Here is a 27,740-nt window from a genome sequence, read left to right on the forward strand (position 1 = left end):
CAGTTTGGGCTCCGTTGCTTTACTGCCTGTGTGGTCCAGGGCAAACTACGTCACCTCTCTGAGCTCTGTTCTTTCACTTGGAAAATGAGGAGGCATCTCATTTTACAAGTGTGAAGAATAAATCAGATGTTAGGAACAGGCTTAGTTTAGCACCGTGCATGGCCGTTGTGGCTAAGTACTCCTTAAATGATGGCTAGTATTAGGCTCTAAGCTCCTAGATGTCAGGGGCTGTTGTTTTGTGTTTTGTTTGTTATTTTTTCCCACCAAATCAGTCTTGAGAGTGCTTTGTGCAGACTCACACAGAGGGCTGTTTATGAACATGACATGATGTGGACGTGGATGGTGACACTCTTGGTTCCTGAGGGATGGCAGGGAGACAGGTATTCTTGTTCTTAGCTCATAATTAATTATTTATTTATTTAAATAAATAAATTTATTTTTGGCTGCATTGGGTTTTGGTAGCTGCGCGCGTGCTTTCTCTAGTTGCGGTGAACACTCTTTGTTGTGGTGCGCGGGCTTCTCATTGCGGTGGCTTCTCTTGTTGCGGAGCACGGGCTCTAGGCGTGCGGGCTTCAGTAGTTGTGGAGCATGGGCTCAGTAGTTGTGGCTCGCGGGTTCTAGAGTGCAGGCTCAGTAGTTGTGGCGCACGGGCTTAGTTGCTCCGTGGCATGTGGGATCTTCCCGGACCAGGGCTCGAACCCGTGTTCCCTTCATTGGCAGGCGGATTCTTAACCACTGCGCCACCACGGAAACCCTTAACTCATAATTAAAATGGGCTGGAACACAAGGGCAGAAATTGCTGCTTCTCTTCCGCCTCAAGGCATGACCTATGTCTGTTGGGAGCAACAGGACAGTGACCTGAAAACTCAGGGGCTCCTCTCTGTGGGCTGGGCTCTCCACGGATTCAGGTGGAGTGGGTCAGAGGTGAGCAGGTGAGCCTCAGGTGTGTTTAAGGATTCTACAGACACTTCTTTTCATGTTGATGCTGGAGCCTGGGGAATATCACTAGTTCAACAAATAATTATGCGCACCTATCATGTCTCTGACAACTGGTTATGAATCTGGAGAAACAAAGAGAAATGAGATCTGATTTTTGGTCCTTGCTAAAACCAATTCTCAGCACAGTTGGCCTTTGTTTCCTGTGCAGGTTTAAATATGTGGATTTCCCCTAGAACCTTCCATCTTGGGTCTATCCTCGCATCCCTTTTAACTTTGACATTTTAGATTTACCCGAGGCTGTACTCTTTCTGGCTCATCTAAATGAAAGACATTTAAGACATTTAACCTGAAGGTCGAAGCGCACAGGCATTCGGACAGGGAAGGACTCTAGGTCACCTAAGGATGCAGGTACCCGGATCTGTACAGGAGAGAAGTGGCGTTATAGCAGCCACATCCTCGAACAGGGAGGATGGAGGTGGACGATCTCTTTGCATCCTCCCTGCCGTGTGCCCGTAGGGCAGGGAACAGGGGTGTCAGAAGACGGGCAAGATGACTTTGTGACTAGGAGCCAGAGCTCGTGACCTCTTTACCCTTAATCTGACATGTACGACGTTTGCAAACATCAAACTTAACGGGACCTGTGATTTTTACCATTTGTCAGATTGAGATGCTGATGACAGTGAGGGGATGGCATACAAATAATTAAGGATCTTTAAATTAGAGGACTTTAGTTAACACTTTACAAAAATACTGCTGAGGTACTTTGATGGTGTAATATCAAGAAATTGCTGAACTTCCTTAGCACAGGAAATAACCCTGCTTCCTTTTCTGAGACAGTTAGTTCGCGTCTATCCAGTAGATGAAGACAAATGAAACTGACTTAGACCTATTACATACTGCCTGGTTCATGCATCAGGCTGGGACCAGCTCTTCTTTCCTCCTTCTTTCTGCACTTAGTAGTAAGTAGTAGCTGCTATTATATTATTATAATGCTACTAATATATTATACTATTATATTAATAATCCATTATATTATTATAATGGATCCCAATCATGTATTAACCACGCCCCAGCCCCGCCCCCCTCCCCTCCCCAGCGCTCTCCATGGCCAGGGGTGGAGGTGTTAGCTCCCCGGCAGCCACTAGCATAGGGACATGGAGGATGGTGCTCCGAATCTGTGACTGGGACTTCAGAGACCCCTCCTCAACCCTCCCTCTGTGGCCGTGTGGGTGGCCGAGCGGCACTCAGGTGGGAGAGGAGAGAAGGCTTTAAAGAATTAGGGGCTGGGACTTCCCTGGTGGTCCAGTGGTTAAGACTCCACACTTCCAATACAGGGGCAGCGCGAGTTCCATCCCTGTTGGGGGAACTAAGATCCCACATGCCCCATGGCATGGCCAAAAGCAAAACAAAAAATTAAGAAAAAGAATTTGGAGCATCAGAGAATAGCAGCGCCTTGCTCCCATCCCGCACTCTGCCGGCACAGGGGCTCTCGCAAACCTTTTAACAGCATCTTGAGTATACTGCACACTCTTTCAACGCTCTGGGAAATGGAGTAGGGAGGCCCAGAGCCCTAGCCTCGGAGGAATGGCCACGCTCAGCCGGGCGCTGTGCTGGAAGGAGCTGTTAGTTTCCAGGCATCTCTTGAAAAGCATCCTTCTTCACCTCCACCGCTGCCTCACAAAGGGCAAAAAGCCTGCCGTGAGATCCCAGGCTCAGTACTTGGGTTGTTCGTGTCGTTTCCTGCAATGTTTATCCGGTCTTCTCTGTGTACTTTGCCAGCTAGAACAGAACAGTGCTGCTATGGAAACTGCAAACACCAGGCAATCCTGGGCCCTGCACTTGGCAGCCCAGCCAGAGATAATGGCTTTTGTTGTTATCTATTGGATGCTGCTGCTGATGCTTAGTCGGCTGTACCCTCAGGCCCTAACTAGGGACACGCTGACACTGCACCATCAGCGCTCTCTTGTAAACTTCCCCAGCCTCGTGATGCAGCGATGCAGGCCTGAGATAACCAGTACAGCCGTTATCCTGATGACAACCTGGGGCTATATGCTTCCTTGACAACTTCTGTGGTCTCCCCGCTCTCAGGTGACCCAGAACTCTCAAAATAGTCTGCCGGACTCTGTAACTTGCCCAGCCCAACCAACTGGCAAATCTTCCATTCCAGTTTTCTTTCTTTTTTTTTTTCCAGTACTAATAAATACCTTCTCCTGGAGATGGCTGTGACTTAGATGCATTGTGTCATCCCAGCAGGAACAGCTCATGACACTCAAAACAAGTGACTGGACATTTTTCTTCCCAGAATAAATACAAAGCCCAGCCCTCTAAACACACATTTAATATGAAACTCCAAAGATTATTAAAACTTCTCTGTTGGCTGCAACATTTCATAAGAGGTCAGTTCACTATATCTGACATTAATTGTTATAATGCTGGGAGAAAAGGAGTCCCAGAGACTGAACAATGGGATGTGGGAGCCTTTCACCCCTGGGTAGCCAGGTTAAATCAAACACAGCCTGGCAGGGAGTAGGTGTGGACAAACACAGCTGTGTTTAGGACGCACTGATGTCTATTTTTCCAATATTTGTGCTTTGAAAAGAGTTTTCTGCTTGAAATGCAGCCTTCTCTTGTGCTTGGAGCCCACATGTGTGGTAGCAGAAATTATTCCATCTCTATTTCTGTGATTCTCAGGGACTGGCTTTCTTGTATTCTTAAAGCGGTATTTTCTCTCCCCCCTTGGCAACACCCATTTTCTCTGGTTTCAAACTGCTCTATTCTGGAGGAGATAATCTTGAAAAATCTTCTGACCCATTTGCTTGCAAATGCTTTTCTTTGGTAAGAATTATTTGATACTCTTAAAGCTCTTGCCACATGAAGTAGGGTGATTTTTGAATTCTATTTGATCCTTCTCAAAGCTAGCTAGCCTTGTTCTAGCAGAAAAATTGTACTACAGGCACACACAGGAAACAGTTCTAATTCCTGATGTTATTTCACATTTGTAGGCTGTTGCTCACAGGAATATTTGGATGAGAGAGGTGGCTCAGTGTGAGACTATAATCACTAATGGCCCTCTTCCCTCTTTCTCCAGAGACGATAGAGCAAGGGCAGTCCCTGGCTAAGAATTTAATGGAGTCTTTGCATATAGTAATTTTAGTAATTTTACAGGTTGAGGCAGGCCTTGGTGTATGTAAGGAAGCTGCAGTCGATATATACACATATCTTGACTGACATATACATATATGTATGACTTACCAATGGGTTGGATTCTTATTTCCAGCTGACCATTGAGGTACAATTAGATTTGAATTTGTGCACGGGGGAGGATTGGTGATGAAGGAAAGATATTGGTCTTCGTAATTACATAGGATATTAACTGCACTGTGAGAGAGACAGCCTTGCAAACTGTTAACCTAAAACAATAAAATGGTAAGTTATTTTACCAGCAGAATACATTTATTTGAGAACAGCAAAGAATTGCAATTTGGGACATGCAACTATGGTGAACCACATTCCAGTCTGGTAAAGCAAAGTAGAGGAAACTCTTTTATAGAGGAGAAGGGGAAGTTGGGAGGGCATGTTAAAAACAAAAAGTCCATTGGAGGAAACTGGGAGTTCAAAGTATAGTGATTTTTTAAATTGGCTGAGTTGTGACAGTCTCTCATTGGCTGAGCTATTGCCAGGAAAGGAGAAAATTTTTCTTTCTCCTGCTGGCAGTAGGAAAGTAACATCACTTTCTGCCAGAGATGCAAGGTACGTCTCCTTCTGTTGGGATCTGTACATGTGTGAGTGGTGTATCTGTGAGACCTCCCCTTTCTGGACTCCTGACTCCATTTTAGTGAGGTTTCCCTTTATTAATTTTCACATTTTCCACTTTAGATCAAGATCTTTCTCACAAAACATTGCTGATCAAGAGTCAAGTTTTGTTTTGTTTTTGTTTTTTTGATTTTTTTTTTAAAACAAGCATTTGGTGGCCTTTCGTCCTTCGATGCCGGAAGGACTTTTTCTGGGTGTTGTGACTCATGTCGGAGGGAAAGTACACAGATTGGAAAACTATTGTGGTCGCATTTGAGTAACAAGGAGGGGTAGAAGGGAGATCTCTTAGGCATTTTCCATCTAAAGTCTGTATCTTAGAATTGTGAATACAGCAAGGGCACACTCAAAACTGAAGGAATTAAACAAGTGCTTTATGAAGATGGTGCAGGAATAAACATGAAGTAATTAAACAGTATTGTTATCTCAGAAGAAACTGTTGGGAACCAAATGTTGTATCAGTAATACAACATGTAGGTTTCAAATTCAGAAACTATGAATTTGGATAATAATCCAGAGTCAGTTTTTGGTTTAGATGAAAGAGAGACTTCTGTGAATTATAAACCTTCTGAAAGACCTGGTCTGGATATCTTGGGAAAGCTGTCTCATCAGATGTCATCCGCTTCAATTCTGGGAAGTCTTTACCTTCAGGTCAGCAGATCGTGTGCAGGTCCAGTCAGGGTTTGGTGCTTTCTTTAGATGTGTCATGTGAATCCAGGAGTCTGTTCCCTGGAGTTTGGCGGTCCAAGGGTTGGTTAGCAGTACCCGATAGGAGCCTTTCCAGCGAGCTTGAAGAGAGTCTTTTTGGAGGCGCCTTTTCCAATAGAGAACACCTCCAAGTTGAAAGGTGTGATGCTTAAGGTCTTCGTATCCTGAGAGCTCACTGTGAAAAGATTGCTCGACCAGGGCATGGTTATTTATTTATTTATGGCTGCGTTGGGTCTTCGTTGCTGTGTGCAGGCTTTCTCTAGTTGCGGCCAGTGGGGGCTACTCTTCATTGTGGTGTGTGGGCTTCTCATTGCAGTGGCTTCTTGCTGCAGCCCATGGGCTCTAGGCCTGCAGGCTTCAGTAGTTGTGGTACGCGGGCTCAGTAGTTGTGGCGTGCGGGCTTAGTTGCTCTGCGGCATGTGGGATCTTCCCGGACCGGGGCACGAACCGGTGTCCCCTGCATCGGCAGGCGGACTCTCAACCACTGCGCCACCAGGGAAGCCCCAAAGTGTCTTTTAATTCATCTGGTTGGCTCTTTTGATGGCTACCGTCAATTCTAGAATTGTTTCCCCCTTTTGAGAGAAAGAGAGTCTGGCATGGTAATATTTCAAGACGTCAGGGCCTAATAAGTGAATAGGGGTGGAGGAACTAAGGAGAAAAGGGTGTGCATCTCTCAAAGGGCCTAAACAATAGGGAACAGGTTCAGAGACAGGAACCTGTTGAGGTTCATTAGAGATCCCCACTACTTGAACTGTTTTAGTGCTCTGAGGCACGGGCTGCTTTAGAGCAGGGGGGTTGATCACTGAGAGTGTGGCTCTGGCATCAATAAAGACACAGAGAGATTAATCTCCAATCTGGAGAGTTGTTTTTCTGAGCTGATTAAGGGGAAAATTGGCAAGAACCCCTGTAGTTCCTTGGAGCCCCCTCAATGGGAATTAGGAGGACATTGGAAAGGCTGGTTAGAGGGCTGAAAAATGACCAAAATGCTTACATTTGTAAGAAATGCTTAAATCTTTTTTCCCAATGTCGTGACTCTTTGTAATAATCGCAGAAACGAGAAGGTTTTTGGTTTCGTTTAGAGATCTTCGTTTGTCAGAGTTTAAGAATTTAGCAGTCTTTCTTTCTGGTGACTCATCTAGGGTACAAGCAAGCTGATTTGCCAAATTAACTAAATCTGGAGTGGACCTAGTTTCTCATTCCATCCTGGCCCTTTCAACTGAAAGAGAAGATCACTGTTCAGCCATTAATAAACATGGAATTAAAGGCCACCCTAGTGGAACTAACATCTGAAGGAAGACCAGAATTTTCTTTAAAGATAATCTGAAGTTAATTACAATAGTTATGAACAGGTTCATCAGATTTGTTTTTTGTTTTTTTTTTTGCGGTACGCGGGCCTCTCACTGCTGTGGCCTCTCCCGTTGCGGAGGACAGGCTCCGGACGCACTGGCTCAGTGGCCATGGCTCACGGGCCCAGCCGCTCCGCGGCATGTGGGATCCTCCCGGACCGGGGCACGGACCCGTGTCCCCTGCATCGGCAGGCGGACTCTCAACCACTGCGCCACCAGGGAAGCCCGGTTCATCAGATTTTTGTGTGCAAGCCTGAATTTTGTTCCCATCAACAGGCTTAGGAAAGGCTACAGTGATCGCTTGATGGAGGTTTTCAGCGAGTGCTCTGGACTCTTGTCAAGTTAGGGGTTTGCTTTCTAATCCCCTCCAGGATGTTCCCATAGGGCTAGTTTCATCCATTGTTTGGCTTGACCCTCACCAACATGCATGTGGACTAACTGATATAAATCTGAGAAACCAGGTTGGTAGGTTTGAATAAACTATGTTAAATTCTTTAGCAAACCCATGGGGTTCCTCATTTACTTCTAGAAACTCTAACTGTGGCTCAAATTCAGCCTTAGTCCAGGGAGCATAAGAAATTTGGGGTTTATCTGGATCCTCAGAAGATTTCACACTAACGGGAAGGATCTGATAGGGTCAGAGAAGGAGGAAGATGGCCCTGGAGACAAAGCCTGAGACACGGAAGCTGCGGAGGCGAACATGAGACTTCAGAAGCCCTTTCGTCTTTCTTTAATCCTTTGATTGCTTCAGTTAATTTAATTATTGTACTTTGCAGAGAGGCAATTTTAGACTCCTGGTAATGTTTGGAAGCCTTAAAATACCTACCCAAATAGGCATCAAATTTAGTTTTGATGATTTCAGAGCCATGGCTGTCTAATGCAGCCATGGAGTAAGACTAATGCCTGAGGGTAGGTTTTCTTGGGTAGATGAAGAGTCTTAGTCTGAATTATATTTGTATGTGTGATTAATGCTGTGCTGTGCTCACACATAAGCCCTGGCTTCTCAGTGGCTTATCGCAGTGAAGGTTTACTGGTTGCTCACAGAATACACTCTGTCTCATGGCAGGGCGGGCAGCCCTCCTCCATCTGGTAGCCATGCCATCTAGAATGGGAGGCCTACAAAAGCGCTAGAGCAGGAGGAGAGAGGGAGTGTATGACCGGGTCTGGAAATGGCAAACATCACTTCCAATCCTGTCCCGTTGTCCAGAGCCCAGTCATAAGCCCTAACATTAACTGCAAGGTAGACTGAGAATGGAATCTCCCTGTGGGCCTGGGAAGAGCAAAATGAAACAAGATCCGTGAACACCTACCATTGCCTCTGCTGCAGAGATTAAGGAAAGGCATGCTTTGGAGAGAAGGGCAGACCTGAGGACAAGAGAGCAGGGTTAGGAAGTGGATGTGCCCCTCACTGAGCAGGAGTGAGCTCTCTGGGTCCTTTTCCCCTAGACTGTGGGAAACATCATCTTTAGCACATAGCTTTGTGCTCTCTTCCGATGTGTAATTCACTTTAATTCCCCCAACCTTTTATGGGAAGCTGATACGCATCCCTCTGTGGCCTCAGGTCGAGGGATGCAGAGAAGAAAGAGATAGCACAATAAGAGGAAGTGCTGTCTGCCTGCCGCCTCTCTGCTGGTCCCTTAGAGAAGCAGCGGCAGCCATCTGAAGTCTGTGTCCTGGAGTCCAGGCAGGGACCAGCCACAAAGTGAGTGGTGACCTGCGGGTCCCGCAGCAGGGAGCGCTCCCAGCAGAGAGCTCAGGAAGGAGGTGAGCGAAGCCTCCTCTTTGTTAATATCCACCAGAGAAAGCAGACCTTTGGAAGGGGGATGCTAATGGCTTGGATTGTGCTTTGCCATAAAAACAGCTCAAAGCCCAGGTCTTATCAGTAGCCTTCCATACGGTTTAGTACTATTGATTGAGCACCTGCACAGCCAGGCCCTACCTGGCTGAACACGCTGCAGCCTCATCTCATTAATCTTCACAGCAACCTGACGAGGTAGAGGGTATTATCCCCCATTTTACAGGTGAGGAAACTGAGGCCGAGAGAGGTTATTTAGCCCAAGTGGCAGAGCCAAGAGGATAACCCAACTCTGCTTGATTCTAAAGCCAGTCTTATACTTTCCTGACTAGCAGTGGTTAATTACAGTTAACACCCCTCAGGGGGTCCTCAGAAAATGGGCTTCTGTCCACGACTGAATCTGAACACTCTACTGCAGGATCTCAGGAGGCTTGGGATTAGTTTGGGGACCGCGGTTGGAATCAAAAGTCCTGCTTTTTGAAGTGTCTTAGAGCCTGGATGTCCTAAAATTCTGGGAGAGCTAAGACAGGAAGAGTTCCAGCCTGTTCAGGACTTTATATCATTCCTTGATATATACTTGATAGTGTCCTGGGGATTCTGGCCTAAAATAGACCAAAGAAAGAAAGAGAGAAGGAAAGAAAGAAAGAAGAGAGACAGAAAGATATACAATACTCACACCATAAATTACCAAAACGACATGATTCAGTTAATATTTAAGCTTAAATGACTATCTATATGGTTCTGTATACAAATATGTGTATGTGTATACATTTATATACACATACAGATATACTGTATACTGTATGTATGTAGATGTATATATATACATATATCTGTATGATAGTAAAGATAGTGTCCTGGAGATTCTGTCCTGAAACAGATGAAAAAAGAAAGAAAGAAAGAAAGAAAGAAAGAAAGAGAGAAAGAAAGGAAGAAGGAAAGAAAGAATATATAATACATGCATATGTAAATTACCTAAACATTCAGTTAATATTTAAGCTTATATGCCTATATATCTGGCTCTATATGTGTGTGTGTGTGTATATATATATATATATATATATATATATATATATATATATATACACACACACATATACACACATTCACTCATGTTTAAATTATATTTTTTATAAAAACAATATTCAACTCTAATTCTATTATTTTTAGAATTGCTTTATTTTTATTTTATTTTTTAAATTATTATATTTTTTTTTTTGCGGTACATGGGCCTCTCACTGCTGTGGCCTCTCCCGTCACGGAGCACAGGCTCCAGACGCGCAGGCCCAGCAGCCATGGCCCACGGGCCCAGCCGCTCTGTGGCATGTGGGATCTTCCCGGACCAGGGCACGAACCCACGTCCCCTACTTCGGCAGGTGGACTCTCAACCAATGAGCCACCAGGGAAGCCCTATTTTATTTTTTATTTATATATTTTTATTTTTATTTTTGGCTTCATTGGGTCTTAGTTGCGGGATCTTTCATTGTGTCATGCAGCTCACAGGCTTCTCTCTAGTAGTGGCTTCTCTCTAGTTGTGGTTTCTCTCTAGTGGCTTCTCTCTAGTTGTGTGGCTTCTCTCTAGTTGTGGTTTCTCTCTAGTGGCTTGTCTCTAGTTGTGGCTTCTCTCTAGTTGTGTGGCTTCTCTCTAGTTGTGGTGCTTGGGCTTAGTTGCCTTGTGGCATGTGGGATCTTAGTTCCCCAGCCAGGGATCGAACTTGCATCCCCTGCATTGGAAGGTGGATTCTAAACCACTGGACCGCCAGGGAAGTCCCTCTAATTCTACTTCTGTAGCAGCTTTGGAGTGCTCTTCCTTGAATGTGTTGGTGCTTGTGGGGATGTTGGGCGTGGGCAAGTTGCGATCAAGGTCAACCACCAAGAAGGCACGATGCAGGCTGAGGAGTAAAGAGAGAAGTACGGAGAGGGCTCGGCTCAGAGGCCAGGAACCACTAGATGACACTGCAGGCCTATCTGTGTGTGGTATGACAATGGCCTGGCTCTTAAAGGTGGTAAAACATGGATTTATAGATTTAATAGTTTAATGTGATGATGCCTTGGGATGTCTTTGGATGATGTCGGTAATTTTCTTTCTTTGAGAGCTGTTGTGCTCTCAGGATCTGTCTCATTTTTAAAAAACCAAAACTTTGCCTGGGCATGCGTCCTGAGGATGGGTCCAGAGCTGGCAGTATCCTTTTTTTCAGACACATAGGTGGATGCTGTCAAAGACACAAGAGCTGATGCCCTCCCTCCCTCCCTCCTTCCATCCTTCCTTCTTTAGGTTTAGATCTTGTGTCTCTTCTGCACCCAGGCTTGTAAAGTCACACACTCAGTAGTAAAATTTGGCTTCTTTGGCCTTATATCTGAGGAGTGCGTATCACAGTAACACACAGGGCCTAGGTGGTTTATAAATGAATAAAACTCAATGAGTACATGAAATCGACGTCTGAGGTTGAAGTTCAGTGAAAGTACCAAGTTTTTCATAGTTCCCTCCAAGTGCAACGTTAAAATGACCTCATTTCAGGCTGTGAGTTTAATGCTTTTGCTTTTTAAATGAAGACTTCAAGATGTTCCATTAGATAGGTCAAGATGCATTACCTAGAACATGCTGTTTTCTAGCTAAGGGTCGGGGGAGGGAGGGAACAGAGGGCGTGTTGGAAGTCAGAGAACATCCCTGATGGTTAAGGTGGAATCATTACCCATTTCTTCTTGGGACCCAAGTGTATCCTTTAATTTCTAGGCATGGGAGATCCCAGGCATTCCAATTAACCACACTTTTTTTTTTCATACAGAGTGTAATAAACACTGCAAACTTGGAAAAGAGAGAAAGAAAAACCATGTAATAAAACAAAATGTAAAAGGCAGAAATCCTGTTGCCCTAAGGCTAGTTTGGTGCTTTTATTCAAAACGAAGGATAAGGTAACCAAAATATCCAAAGTCTAAAACGAGGCAGTTTTTAGAGAGTCACCGGCACGTGAGAGTGCATGGGGTGACAGGGAGCGAGGGAAGCTGGGATCAGGGGTGGGCCTGTGAGGCCCCAGAATTCCTCCCATTGGCTCGAATCCTTCCGAGGAAGTGGAGGGAAGGACTCATTGGCTCAGTGGTACCTGTTATTTAAAGACCAAGAATCCTAATTTAGGGACACCCACTAAGTGCCATTGACTTTAATGACCTCTGATCCTTGCATTTCTGGGAGGTGGGTATTATTTTCCTTAAAAAAATTTTTTTTGTTTTTTGCACATCCATAAAGCCTTTTCATTATACGGGAATAGTGATAATAATTATAAAGGCCTACACTCAGCTGATAAAATATATATTGCTCCAGAAAAAATTATTACATGTATTAAAAATGAATTCTTTCTGACAGTGAATGGCTACCATGACATTTTTCAACAATTAATACATAAGCAGCCTTCAGGCTTTATACTTACAGGGAAAAAAATTGCTGGTTTGTGGAATCAGAAAGGTTTTTTGTTTTAAAATTTTTGTTGGAGTATAGGTGATTTACTATGTTGTGTTAGTATGGGGTGTACCAGCAAAGTGAATCAGTTATACCTGTATATATCTGCTCTTTTTTTAGCTTCTTTCCCCATATAGATCATTATAGAGTATTGAGTAGAGTCCCCTGTAGGGAACTCTATAGAGTAGGCCCTTATTAGTTATCTATTTTATATTTCGTAGTGTTTATATGTCAATCTCAATCTCCCAATTTATCCCTCCCCCCTCCACCCTCTTACCCCCTGGTAACCATAAGTTTGTTCTCTACATCTGTGACTCTATTCCTGTTTTGTAGGTAAGTTCATTTGTACCTTTTTTTTTAGATTCCACATATAAACAATATCATATGATATTTGTCTCTCCCTGTGTGACTTACTTCACTTAATATGATAATCTCTATGTCCATCCATGTTGCTGCAAATGACATTATTTCATTCCTTTAATGGCTGAGTAATATTCCATTGTGGGTATTATTTTCCTCACTTTGTAAGGCTAGAAATGGAGGCTCAGAGAGGTGAAGAAAACTGCCCACATAATTGTTAACGCCAATGAAGCCCGTACGCATCAGTTCAAGTTATAGGCACTTTATATGTAGTAACTTATTTAATCTTCACTCTATCCCTATGATTAGGCCACTCTTATTCTCCCCATTTCACAGATGAGGAAACTGAGGCACCAGAGGTCAAGGGGCTCATCCAAAATCATGTGATTAGTGAATGGGCGGGCCAGGATTCAAACCAAGTCTGTCCGATTTCCCGACCTCTTTTATTTTTCTTACCTCACCACGTGGCAGCTTAAAAAACTGAGAAATATCACACACATCACAAAATCCAGAAAAATAACATACTGTTTTTATTAATTAATTTTCTAGGATACTTTTATCTTTTTCCCTACTTTTTTGGGCAGCACGTTTTGACTCTTTACATAACAATAATTTTGTAATATCAATTTCTATAGTGACAATAGAAAATAATTCAGTCCTTCCTTTGGCCTGATTGATCAAAATTTTTTAAAAAAATTACAGTTGAGAATGCATAAATCATGTGATGTCACACACAGACAAACTTGTTTAATACAACTATAGGATTTTGGCCTGTGATAAAGGAATTATGATAAATTCTATTTTGTACGATTCTCATAAAAAATACCTAGTGCATCTATAATTATATACCATGCATTGTTGCATCTATTCCTGACAGAAAGTTTTGTTTTGACTAGACTTCAACGAGAATTGAATCTTCCAGTTACAATTTTACATGTCTGAAGACTAAAATTATTTACCACAAACTAGCTTCTTGTTCCCTATATTCCAAATCTTGTTTCTCTTCTGCTACCCACACACTTTCAGTGCTGGGTGCTATAGAACAGGTGATAATACATTTGGGTTTATCTGGGTCAGTCCCAGTTTACACCTGTCATCCTGGCATAATAGGGCCTTTCTTTTCCCTCACAAAACTGTCCTGGTGGGGAGGAAGGAGTTAAAGCAGTTCATTTGTGATCCATTTCTCCTCTGATTCCTGGGGGAAAGCTTCTGCAAAAGAAAGGAAGTGGCCTGGCTTCATCTCCCCGTAAACATGCTCTTAACTGGACCCCCTGGTAGACCAATGATATCTGATAGGAAAGTCCTTATATATTGAGTGTTCTCAGTTGGATATCCTTGATTTAGGATTACTTAGGGCCAACAAACCTAGATGTTATAGATTTATGAGGCATGATTCCTGGAGAAGATCATGTTACCTATACAATTATCTGGGTGTAAAATGGGGATGTTTCATAACCTAAAATCTCCTTGATGTGTGAGGTGACACACCAACCTCATCTAGAGACCCCCATATATTATTATTCTGTCCAGAGGGCATGTGTCTGATGTGGGAAGGAAGGGCCGGGGCAGTCAATAGGACGTCTCAGACATCACCCTGCTTTGCCTATGCCTCCTGATTGCTTAAAATCACTAGTACAGCTTGATTTGGGGGTAAAGTCTCAGATTTGTGTGAGTGTGATTTGACAACCTGATGCTTTAGGCTCGCTCACTGGGGTTGCTCACAAGAGATTATAGGGCATCCCAGCCTTGTGACCCAGTCACATGGTCCTGTGACCTCTAGCTCTGTATCTTTGTGTCGTGAGGTTGGGCACGTTGGCATAGATGGAGCTTTTCTGAAATCCTACTGACGACTCGACACGGAGAGGACAAACAACTTCCCAGGTGGTACTGATATTGTTATTCCGAGTTCCACATCTTGAGAATCACTAGTTTAAAACCACTGATTGGACTCTCTGGGTCTCGGTCCCATTTTGGGGTCTTGCTCTGATGACAGTCTGGGAGACTTTGAAACCTCACTTTCCAACCACTGCTTATGGTTGCTTCTGGGTCTTGCCTTTTAGTACTCAAGTATAAATCTGTTAGATTCCACAGGACCACTGAATTACCAATTTTCTAGTCCCAGCCTCTCTCAATGTCTTTTAGCACAGTTTAAGCCAGAGACATTTAATTTCCAGGAGACCCACTTGGAACAAGCACTTGACAGACACTCAGCAAGCTTCTGCTGTTGAGACACTGATTATACCACAAGGCTGTTGAAGACACAGAGGACCCAAGAAATAGCACCCTTTCCCCTACAGCCCTGTTGTTCAGCACAGTATATTAGAGAATCTATAAGGAGAATTAATGATGCCAAGATCTAATAAAAAAAGGCCAACCACATATATCCAAAGTGGATATAAAGTTTCTCCCATGATCAAATTCCTAGTAAGAAATTAAAATTCAGTAATCAAATCTTGAAATGTCAAGTCCAGATATGTTAAAAGTCCAAGGATATAAAATGAGAAATATATACTTTTTACCCTTGAGTTAAACATTCTGATGTTAAAGCCTCCAATTTCTTATTCTGCTGAGTCACTGGAACCTCCATCCCAACCCAGCACACATGTTGAGTACAATCCAGTTCAAGTAGCACCACCTCTGCTGAGACGTCCTTCATGGGCCAGAGCCTCAGCTGAAGGCCAAGTGGACTTTGTAACTTAGCAGGACTGTATGGGGCCTTCCCAGGGCAGACCCCTCCCCCATATCCTCTGCTATATCTCCTCTCTGACGTGCATAGATAACAGTATCTGATGCACATTTCCTGAGTTGTTTCACAGGTGCTAAAACCCTCACCAGATGCAAGAAATTAACTACTTGATGACCACGAGCCTGTAGCCCCCAGACTTACTGGGCCTAAGGATTGATCATGTGAACCCTTGTGACACCCCCCCTGTTACCTCACCATCAGCCAATCAGAGAATTGTGCACGAGCTGATTACATACCCTGGGACGCCCCTCCCTCACCTTGGCTTTAAAACCGCTTTGCTGAACCGCTTTGGGGAGTTTGGGGTTTTTGAGAACGAACCACAAGCCACCCTTTCTCCTTGTATTGGCGCCTTACAATAAACGCTGCACTTTCCTTTGCCACAGTAGATTGGCTTTACTGAACGCGGGTGAGTGGACCCAAGTTTGGTTTGGTAACACTTTTCCTAGTAGCTTATTTGCCTTGGCTAAAATCTGGGTGTCTTTGTGTAAGGCCAGAGTGGAGGAAACATTTGCTTGAAGCCACCATGCCGGCAGCCTTCCTTTCATGGAAGCAGTCACTTGCCTAAGGATGAAGCCACCGTAACTGGCAGGAGGGGCAAAAAGCTTTCCCCATTAACACAGACCAGTGGGCTTTCCCATGGCTTCAGAGGCCCACAGATCTAAGGTTCCATCTCTACAGATTCCGATTAAGGTTTGGGGCAGGGTCTAAGGACTGGTAGTTCAACAAACACCTCAGGTGATTCTGATGGAAGTTGTGTGTTGCATTTGGTTGCAAATTCCTGGAATGTATTCCCAGTTTATAGCGTAGCATCTGGAACTTATTAGGCGCTCAATGAATATGTGTGTACTGAGTAAAACACTTTGAATCTGAAAGGTGAGAAAGGATGACAGGGGATCTGAGGAAGAATTTCATAAAACTGTACTGATCGTCCAGCTTTGTCAAGGCTAAGAGATTCTTCTTCTTAGAATGTATTTGTTAGTAGGTTCTTGGGTTTTAGGTTTTGACAGTGGTGGGACTGGGAAGGAGGGGAGGAGGGGACATTAGAAAGTCAATTCCTTCTAAAGTTACTGGGATTGTATATGTATATCACATCATCATGTTGTACACTTAGAATATGCTACAATTTTATTTGTCAATTATACCTCAATAAAACTGAAAAGAATTACTGGGACTGTAGGACCCAAGGGTATGTCAAGTTGTTTGTCAATGAATGTCACTTTCTATACAGACCAGTGCCATTAAATAGTCAGATAGAACCTGTCTTGGATGCAGAATGTCATTTATTGTCTCTATAATGCTTTATAATCCTAATGTTGTATAGCTACTTTTGATTTTAGTGCCACCTTGACTTCCAACTCTGTTCTGTTAGCTCTTATCACTTACACCCTGATTTTTAAAAACTTAGGTATTCTGTGCAAAATTCTTTTCTCCCTTGAAGTTCCTTCCTTCTTGTTATGCTTTACTTTTTCTCTCTGCACCTTTCCTGCACATCTCTAAACTAGACAGTTACATCTCTTCAGCCAATTTGATTCTCTGAGAAATCACTGAAAATCCTTTGGTTAAGGAATTGAGCCACCAGTAATCCATATAGAATGAATTTTCAACTTTTACGTGCTCATACTATATATTTTTCAGAAAGTCACAGATTTTGCTTAACTTGACCTAGCCTGGAGTCTTCAGACATAGGCTAAGGCATGTTTTTCTACTGGTAGGAAAGCTGTCACCAGGCTTAACGAAGATAAGAAGTAGATGTGCAGCAAAAACGTGACCTGAGTTGCTTGGCCCTCGGGTGTCCTGGAGGTTGATAAGGTAATCCTATTGCCTGTGAGAGAGCGTGAGAGCATGTGGCCCCCCAGCTGCGATCTCAGGGGGATCAGGTGAGGCTCCCGAGCCCCCCAGCTTTGCATGCTTGGATACGTGCAGGTGAGGCTGGCTGCTTACACTGTAGCGTGAGTCTCGGTGCGTTCAATCACTGTGTCCCTGTCTTTTATTTTGGAGTCTCCCATTGTGAAAAGAAAACTGGAATTCTAAGACGTTTTAGATACTGCATTCTTTGGAGGCATCCTAAGTCTTTCGGACTTGTCTTCTTTCACCCGTGAAACAAAATACCAGCACTAAAAATAACTCTGGGTGCTGACAGTGTCCTGTTAGGACACAATCCCTATCTCCTTAGTTCCAGAGTAAACAGATGCATATCTTGTACCTTGGCCAATCACAGAAGTTGGGTCTCAGCCACTCTGCTATCTGCTCTCTCTGCTGGGCTTCTGCAAATCTGTGCAAACCCTAACCCAGGAATAGTTCATTTTCATCCCAAAATTTGTTTTCCGTCTTCCCTCTGTATTACCGCTTTATTTGCCCAGAAACGATCTCACTCTGTCTCTTCACTAGCGGGTCTCAAACATTAGCCTACATCAGAATCACCTGGAGTTCACTGAAACACAGCTGACTGGGCTCCACCCTGTGAGTTTCTGATTCAGTAGGTTTGGGTTGGGGGTCTGAGAATTTGCATTTCTAATAAGTCCCCAAGTGATCCTGATGCTCTTGCTGTTACAGGGACCACACTTTGAGAACCACTGCCCTAAACCAATTTTACTGATTCTGATTAACTACTGGACTGGGATAAAATTTTTTTTTTTTTTGGACTGGGATAAATTTAAAATACCATCAGGTTAAGTTAAAGAGCATCAGGTGGAGATGATGTTTAATTAAATTCGATTAAATGAATAAATTAGATCAATTTAAAATGCCAGCAGATAAATTTAGATACCACTGGGTCAATTTAAAATACCATCACTCATCCCTGGTGGCGCAGTGGTTCAGACTCCACGCTCCCAACGCAGGGGGCCCAGGTTTGATCCCTCATCAGGGAACTAGATCCCAAATGGATGCGACAACTAAGGAGCCTGCATGCTGCAACTAAGGAGCTGGTGAGCTGCAACTAAGGAGCCCACCTGCTGCAACTAAGACCCGGTGCAACCAAATAAATAAATAAATATTAAAAAAATACTATTAGTCAGAGATGATAGTTCACCCACAGGTCCTAAGAAAAGGGGCAAAAAAATCAAAAGTGAGTGAGTGTTTTGAGAACCTCTTGCTTCCATAAATTCTTCAAAAATATATGGGAAGAGATGGTAGTGAATTGTGCAACTTTGCATGTTGATACAAGTACACCAGAACATAAGGTTATGGCGCATTACTATATCAGCTCAGCTAAATTATGGGTTGGAACATAACCCTTACAGTCTGATATAGGGCCAAGATGCTGATGAGTCCTAGCTCTTAATTCAGAAAATGGTTATTGAGGTTCTATTATGTGCATGACACCAGATTAAACACAGGTGCAGAAGTTAGATGGCAAGATACAGTTCTAAGAGCTTGCAATCCAGTAGGTAAGATTAGTCAGAACAATAGCACAAGGCATGGAAAGTGTCACGAGAGAAGTACAAATACATTATTTTGGATGTTCAGAGGAAGAAAGATCACGTGAAACTGAGGTTGAGGAAGGGAGAATAAGAAAAAGTGTAAAAGAAGGGGGTCTTTTGAGGGGACAGTGGACATGTTAGGTCAGGGACTGGAGGCTGTTTGAGTATTTGAGGACATTAATATAGCACCTGGGCAGGTAGGTGGTCACTGCGTATTTGTGGGTACACATCTTGAAGGATGAGTGTGACTTAAGTAGGTGGAAAAGGGTGAGAGTCTTCATCAAAAGAATGAGAATTTTTTTTAAAAATATTTATTTATTTGGTTGTGCCGGGTCTTAGTTGCAGTTCAAGGGCTCCTTAGTTGTGGCTTTCCAGCTCCTTAGTCGTGGCTTGCGAACCCCCAGCTGCAGCATGCATGTGGGATCCAGTTCCCTGACCAGGGACCAAACCCAGGCCCCCTGCACTGGGAGTTTGGAGTCCCAACCACTGTGCCACCAGGGAAGTCCCAAGAATGGGAAATTTTGTGGGGGGAAAGTGAGAAAGCTGAAAGGTACAATTTCAGATGTGAAATGCCAGCTTGAGGAATTTATTTCAAAGGCTTTGGGGGACTGGGTGTTGTTTTATGAACTAGGCAAACAATCTGGTAAATAAGAAGAATGAATTGTGGTTGGGTGGGTGTAACAGTTGAACGTTTGCTAATGTGCTAGGTTCTGTGCTAAGTACTTCAAGGGGAATATCTTTACTCCTCGTAACAACTGATGGATAAATACATTATTGTTCCCATTTTACAGATGAGGACATGGGGACATAGCAACCTAAAGGGAGTTGCCCAAGGTGTCATAACTAGTAAATGGTGGGGAAGTAATGAGAGCCTGAGGAAGGATGACGGTGGCAGGAGTCCTCAGCAGCGTTCGTGCTCTGGGAGCATAACAGTATGGCAGAGGTAATGTCCACAGGGCTAGGCAATAACCATGGTGAGAGAGAGGGAGCAGGACAGGTCAAAGGTGATTCAAGTGTTGAGGCTGGACAGCTTGGGAAAAAAGTGTTCCCATCACCGTGGTTTCCAGTCCTGATAATATTAGCATTGTAAATGAAGCTTCGTTGTTTTTGAAAAGGAGAGTGGAAAACAACAAAGAGAGATGCTTAGTTGAAAAGGATGTGAGGAGAATGAATGTTATTAGGTGAAGGGGGCCCCTGCTGTGTGTGTGAGGAACAGAAATGGAGCGTGCACTTTGATCCCATTTACAGCCCGGCAATGCTCCAGAATCTTCCCATTTCTCTGCCAGTATACCCTGTGAATTCTTTGCACCTTCTTCCTTAAAGAGGTAGAGTCTATTTTCCCATCCTTTGAAGTTGGGCTGTCCTTGACCACATTTAACGAGGTTTAAACGATGTTGTGCAACTTCTAACCCTGCTCTTTGAGAGGGCTGCACAATTCCACTTGCTCTCTCTCTCTTTTTTTTTTTTTGCAACTTTTAAAAAATTGGAGTATAGTTGCTTTACAATGTTGTGTTAGTTTCTGCTGTACAGCAAAGTGAATCAGCTACACATATACATCTCTCCCCTCCTTTTTTGGATTTCCTTCCCATTTAGTTCATCACAGAGTGTTGAGTAGAGTTCCCTGTGCTATACCGCAGGTTCTCATGAGTTAACTATTTTATACATAGTAGTGTGTATATGTCAATCCCAATCTCCCAATGTACACCTGTTCTCTTGATGTGAGCCAGGTCACAACAAAAATATCATCCAACCAACCTTCAGAATCATGAGCAAATGAATGATTGTTGTCTCAATCCACTGCATTTTGGGGTCATTCATTATGAGGCAAAGTCTAACTGATTCACCATGTTCCTTGATGGACCCATTCAACAATATCCTCAACTGTGGATTTCCCAGCCATATACAGGCCCAAAGGACTCAGGACTCAACGAGTTATTCTATCACCCCACTGTAAACGCTTGACTGTCCAGTCCTGGAGGGCTTAAATTCATTTCTTCATATGTTGAAAACAGAGCAGAAGAAATCTGACTTAGTTTGTCGACTCAATGATAGATCTGGGAAAAATTTGTCCTGGGTCCCACTTTTAAACAGCAACACCACTTTGACTTCTCTTGATAAGAAAATTCCCCATAAATGATCATTGTTGTTGTCTACATCAGAGATTTCCACTCTTGAATAAGCAGAAGTATAACCCGAATATTCTTGGGCTCCATTCTCAGCAATGTGATTCAGTAAGTCTGGGGAGGGGCTCAAGAGTCTATATTGATAATAAGGACCCAGGATGGTTATGAGGCAGGTACTTCGCTGATCACACTTTGGAAATATTGGCCTAAACATTGAAGATTGAATCTGAAATAGTCTATGTCTCCTCTCTGGCCTTGCTCTGTGATTTGCCCGTAATTACAGGTAACTGGAAACAATGTCTGGAACAGGCCAACTGGTAAACAAGTATCAGGATACTGAGAATGCCCATCTCCCATACTTATGCCACGTAGATGCCAGATTTACTCATGTAATTCCCTGTTTTCTATGACATTTTTCTTCTAAGTGAGGTATATTGAGGGAATTCATAGAATGAGGGTTCTGTTTTGTAGGCATCTTCTTTAACTTTCATTAATCATTGACTTTCTTATTCCTACCTACCTCCTTTTCAAGGAGGCTTGAAAAGTTACGTACATAACAAGCAGGGGGCAAAGTTAATTGGTGTCTAGATTTCTTTACGTCTGTCTCCCTTTTTCTAAGGGTCCTTCCTAAAAGTGTGGTTTGGATGAGAAGCTTCAAAATGTGTATAGAAGAGAGAGAAATACAGGGGTTAAGGGAGATAATGAGGTGGAGGGAGAGAGAGAGGGGGAGAGAGAGAGAGAGTGAGGGGGAGAGAGAGAGAGAGAGAGAGAGACAGATGGTTATGCTAGGTAAAAAAAAAGATAGGAGAGGGTTTGTAAAACTATGAAAAGGTAATGTTTACCACTATTAGTTTCTTTCGAATTTTCAAGTTTCAGGAAAATTCGTGCAGGGTAAGGAGAGGGAATTAGCTGTTTCAATCTAGTTTCTTACTTCCAGGATTCCTCATGAGTTTGAAAGTGAATTACAACTTGAGGAAGTGACCCTGTCCTTTGTCTGAGTTGACCTGGTGTCATTTTCCATGCTTCATGCCTGACCAATTTCGCTGGATGACTCGATAGTCCCTGAAAGAAATAGCCATAGTAAAAGTGAGAAGAGAGTTGGGAATCTTTAGAAGAGCGTCTAATTTTCCTCATGCCCAAGCAGGGCTATTTTAAATTCACCTTTTCACTCATTTCCCCACTTCACTAGAATATAGAACTTTTTTTCCTTCCATTGATGACTTTTTAAGATTTAATGGTCTCTGTTGTTTGAATGAAAAACACAAAAACAAGGAGTACATCTCATAGGGGAAATACCCTGATTTTTCTCTATGGTAGAGGGATCAAAATGTGTGGGTGAAAACAGGGAGGAACAACAGAGTAACTCATCTGAGTCCTGGGTTCTTCTACAATGTCAAATCACATTCGGACTGTTTCTAGGATAGTCTGGTTTCAGAATAACTGGTGACCTTCTTAATTCAAACATCCATTCAATTTAGTGAAACAAAAATCAATCCATCTGATTGTTTGATTGGGTTGGCCTGTCCATTTGACTGAAACCATGGTGTTTCAGCCTGAGAAGTGGTGGGTTTGGGGGTTAGTAGGGAACTCCAAATCAGAATCTACCAGGGAAATTGCTTTTTTTCTTTAAAATACACATGTTCAGGGCTTCCCTGGTGGGGCAGTGGTTAAGAATCCACCTGCCAATGCAGGGGACACGGGTTCGAGCCCTGGTCCGGGAAGATTCCCACATGCCGCGGAGCAGCTAAGCCCACGAGCCACAACTACTGAGCCCACGTGCCTAGAGCCCGTGCTCTGCAACAAGAGAAGCCACTGCAATGAGAAGCCCGCGCACTGCTATGAAAAGTAGCCGCAGCTTGCCCCAACTAGAGAAAGCCCGCACGCAGCAACGAAGACCCAACACAGCCAAAAATAAATAAATAAAATATATAAATTTATTAAAAAAATAAAATAAAATACACATGTTCAGCCTTCTTCCCTCAGTTTTGGATATGCCTTTGGGGTCCTCAAAAGTCACCGAGGTCATTCTGACAGGCCTCCCGACCCTTGTTGAGATCCTTTGAGTTAAATAACCCCGTTCTGGCAATTTGAAAGGCTTAAGATAGTTCCTTGCTCCAGGGGTTTTAATAAAAAAAGAGTGAACCGATGGTTGATTTTCTAAAAGAGAAAACATGAATAATATTGCACTTATTCTAAATGACTGGAAGGATAATTTCTTTTGGGGGGCTTAGGGGGCTTGTGCTTCAGCTCGCATTTTAGGAAGGCATCGACAGTGACAGCACAAACATGAACCTTTGGTTCATCGGCATCCTCTACTTCTACTCTGAACTTGGACTGAAGCTGCTTTTGGGCTGGCTCTGACAGTGAGGGGCTTTCTCTTTTGAATGTTTGTTTTATGATCTAAAAACCAGCCTCACCCGCAGAACAGTAAGTCCCCTGTATGACAAGGCTGTGTGCCATCCGGGGATTTACGAATGGCTAAGCTGCATTATGAACAGAGATTTATGATCAACTTCCCAGTCAATTAAAATTCCAGATATGACTAAGGCAGAATTCAATTAAGGTTAATTGGAGCTTCTGAAAACTGCTTTTCCAAAGGGAAACCATGATGGGATTGTGATTCCTAGTGGGTTTCGATCAGTTTTAAATAACTTTCCGTGCCTTTCTTTTCTTGGCAAAAGATGCCTCTTCTCCCTGCTGCCCCGTTCCTGCTATTATCATTCGATTTAGATGTTGATTTCTCTGTCATAAGTTATCAAGATGACTTATTTGATTTTGGCTTTGTCTTTTTCTTAAAAACAAAAAAACCCAGAAAAACAAAACAAAACTCCCAAGGCTCTCAGCAGACCAGAACCCTTCACAAAACCGCAACCTGCACTGGGGTGGAACCCACCGTGGTCCGACATGAAAGAAATACAGTCATTTGGAAGATTGTGACAACATTTCAGAAGCAATTCTCCAAACTGGAAAAATAACCCATTTCTTTTCCTTTGTCATTAAGGTGGATGTACAGGTTCTCAAACATTGTCAACGATGGGGGGAAATGTAGCCAGGGTGGGGTGGTGTGTGGAAAACAGGTGCGGGCCAGAATTACGATGCAAGTCAGACTTTTCCATTCTACCCGAAATTTTATTTTCTTGTCGTCAAGGGCTACTGTGACAGTTCTTAGCACAGTTGATTGAGCTGGGAAAACACATGGGACGGGGCCTTAGTCACCGAATGCAGAGCATGTATTCTGTAGCTCGTAGAGCCAAGTGGAGCAAGGCGTGAATAGTAATTTCAGCAGTTTGTTTTCTCAGAGTTTCCAACCTATTGTTCATCACTGGAGATTAATAGCACCGAGCTAAAGAGACATTTTCTTTCTGAAAAGAAGAAGTGGAAATGTGTGAGTGGGGGGAGACATCGCAACCGCTCAGATGTTTCGTTGTTCATGGGTTCTTCCAACTATCAGAGCTGTGCATTTGCCACGGCAGCTAGGAGCCCGTCAGATGCTGCCTCCTTCTTGAATTAGCAACTCTTTCCAAGTTTCACACACCAGTGCCTCCCCCTGTACGGGTGCTCGCCGGGGCACACATACTGGGGACAATTTTGTCTGGAGCGTGACTTTGGAAATGGCCTTGCTTAGGAGAGCAGAGGAAGGAGTTAGGTGAGGCCAGTAGTAAAGGCTGTTGATTTGTGTAATTTCCCTCTTTGTGCATTTCAGCTGATGGTCAAACAATGCCGTGGACAGGCTGTGACAGGTGGCAATGAACAGGTCTGTGTAGTGTCACCTGTTTTAAATGAACTTCTTCCCAATGCCTCTTCTATTTGTATGTGAGGATAGTGTCCAGATTGCTTCTGCCCCCTCGTAGGAAGGACCCACATTGGAATTGTTTTCTAGGGATGGTCTCGTTGGCACGTGTTCCAATGCACTGCTTTTCTCTACAGACAAAGCATGGCCTAGGAAGGAAGGTCCCTATTTACAACCTTATCTTTGCCAATTTCCTCTTCCCTTTCTTTCTTTTTTTTTTTTTTTAAATAACATCATTGGAGTATACTTGCTTTACAGTGTTGTGTTAATTTCTGCTTTATAACAAAGTGAATCAGCTATATGTATACATATATCCCCATATCCCCTCCCTCTTGCGTCTCCCTCCCACTCTCCCTATCCCACCCCTCTAGGTGGTCGCAAAGCACCGAGCTGATCTCCCTGTGCTATGCAGCTGCTTCCCACTAGCTATTTATTTTACATTTGATAGTGTATATATGTCAGTGCTACTCTCTCACTTCATCCCAGCTTACCCTTCCCCGTCCCCATGTCCTCAAGTCCATTCTCTACATCTGTGTCTTTATTCCTGTCCTGCCCCTAGGTTCATCAGACTTTTTTTTTTTTTTTTTTAGACTCCATATATATGTGTTAGCATACAGTATTTGTTTTTCTCTTTCTGACTTATTTCACTCTCTATGACAGTCTCTAGGTCCATCCACGTCTCTACAAATGACCCAGTTTCGTTTCTTTTTATGGCTGAGTAATACTCCATTGTATATATGTACCACATCTTCTTTATCCATTCATCTGTCGATGGACACTTAGGTTGCTTCTATGTCCTGGCTATTGTAAATAGTGCTGCAGTGAACATTGTGGTACATGACACTTTTTTTTTTTTTTTTTTTTTTTTGCGGTACGTGGGCCTCTCACTGTTGTGGCCTTTCCCGTTGCGGAGCACAGGCTCCGGACGCGCAGGCTCAGCGGCCATGGCTCATGGGCCCAGCTGCTCCGCGGCATGTGGAACCCTCCCAGACCGGGGCACGAACCTGCGTCCCCTGCATTGGCAGGCGGACTCCCAACCACTGCACCACCAGGGAAGCCCCGACACTTTTTTTTTTTTTTTTTTTTTTTTTTTTGCGTTATGTGGGCCTCTCACTGTTGTGGCCTCTCCCGTTGCGGAGCACAGGCTCCGGACGCACAGGCCCAGCGGCCATGGCTCACGGGCCCAGCCGCTCCGCGGCATGTGGGATCTTCCCAGACCGGGGCACGAACCCGTGTCCCCCGCATCGGCAGGCGGACTCTCAACCACTGCGCCACCAGGGAAGCCCATCATATGGTAGTTCTATTTGTAGTTTTTTAAGGAACCTCCATACTGTTCTCCACATGGGCTATATCAATTTACATTCCCACCAACAGTGCAAGAGGGTTCCCTTTTCTCCACACCCTCTCCAGCATTTATTGTTTGTAGATATTTTGATGATGGCCATTCTGACCAGTGTGAGGTGATAACCTCATTGTAGTTTTGATTTGCATTTCTCTAATGATTAGTGATGTTGAGCATCCTTTCATGTGTTTGTTGGCAATCTGTATATCTTCTTTGGAGAAATGTCTATTTAGGTCTTCTGCCCATTTTTGTATTTGGTTGTTTGTTTTTTTGATATTGAGCTGCATGAGCTTCTTGTAAATTTTGGAGATTAATCCTTTGTCAGTTGCTTCGTTTGCAAATATTTTCTCCCATTCTGAGGGTTGTCTTTTGGTCTTTTTTATGGTTTCCTTTGCTGTGCAAAAGCTTTTAAGTTTCATTAGGTCCCATTTGTTTATTTTTGTTTTTATTTCCATTTCTTTAGGAGGTGGGTCAAAAAGGATCTTGCTGTGATTTATGTCATAGAGTGTTCTGCCTATGTTTTCCACTAAGAGTTTGATAGTTTCTGGCCTTATATTTAGGTCTTTAATCCATTTTGAGTTTATTTTGGTGTATGGTGTTAGGAAGTGTTCTAATTTCATTCTTTTACATGTAGCTGTCCAGTTTTCCCAGCACCACTTATTGAAGAGGCTGTCTTTTCTCCATTGTATACTCTTGCCTCCTTTATCAAAGATAAGGTGACCATATGTGTGAGGGTTTATCTTTGGGCTTTCTGTCCTGTTCCATTGATCTTCCCTTTCTTTTTAAAGGTAGACTGGAAAAGGAGAGATTGGAAAAACGAGAGGTTCTAAAATGGTAGAGAGGTTTAGGGGAAAAAGTTTCTGTAATCAGAAATCTGGGGTGTAATTATACAATCGCCAGAAGAAAGAAACATGAAACAAGTCTCTGGAGTAAGATTACTAATGAATTCTCTCTGTTCCTTATGAAAAAGAGCCACATTTGTAAAATTAAAAGTCAATGCCTCTTTGATGAGAGGATTTGCAGGCTCCGCTGTCCTTTTTTCAAATATCGTGTGCTTGGAAAGAGAGCGAGGAATCGAGACCTCTAGTCCAGGGCACTGGAGCAGAGCCAGCAGCTGGCTGCCTGCCCCCATCTCGGGGCTGTGGGAGCCTTTTTCAGAAAGAACTTGATCGGTGCTACGTACATGGATGTTTTGAGGAATGTGGCCTTGTCTAGACAACTTCAGAATCCCCAGTCAATTCAGAGGAGAAAAACACTTTTTTGAGTTTTATTTTTATTTATTAAAAAAACTTTTTTTATTGAAGTAGAGTTGATTTACAATGCTGTGCCAATGTCTGCTGTACAGCAAAGTGAGTCAGTTATCCACATAGAGACATTCGTTTCTTAAAAATATTCTTTTCCAGTATGGTTTATCACACTATATTGAATATAGTTCCCCGTGCTATACATTAGGACCTTGTTGTTTATCTATTCTAAATGTAATAATTTGCATCTACCAACCCCAAACTTCCACTCCATCCCTCTCCCTCCCCTCCTCCCCCTTGGCAACCACATGTCTGTTCTCTATGTCTGTGAGTCTGTTTCTGTTTCATAGATAGGTCATTTGTGTCATATTTTAGATTCCACATATAAGTGACATCATATGGTATTTGTCTTTCTCTTTCTGACATACTTTGCTTAGTAAGGTAATCTCTAGGTCCATCCATGTTGCTGCAAATGGCGGTGTTTCATTCTTTTTCATGGCTGAGTAGTATTCCGTTGTATATATGTACCACATCTTCTTTATCCATTCCTCTGTTGCTGGACATTTAGGTTGTTTCCATGTCTTGGCTATTGTGAACAGTGTTGCTATGAACATAGGGGTGCATGTATCTTTTTGAATTATAGTTTTTTCCGGGTATATTC

This window comes from Hyperoodon ampullatus, assembly GCF_949752795.1.
Source record: "Hyperoodon ampullatus genome assembly, chromosome: 1".
Lineage (NCBI taxonomy): Eukaryota > Metazoa > Chordata > Mammalia > Artiodactyla > Ziphiidae > Hyperoodon > Hyperoodon ampullatus.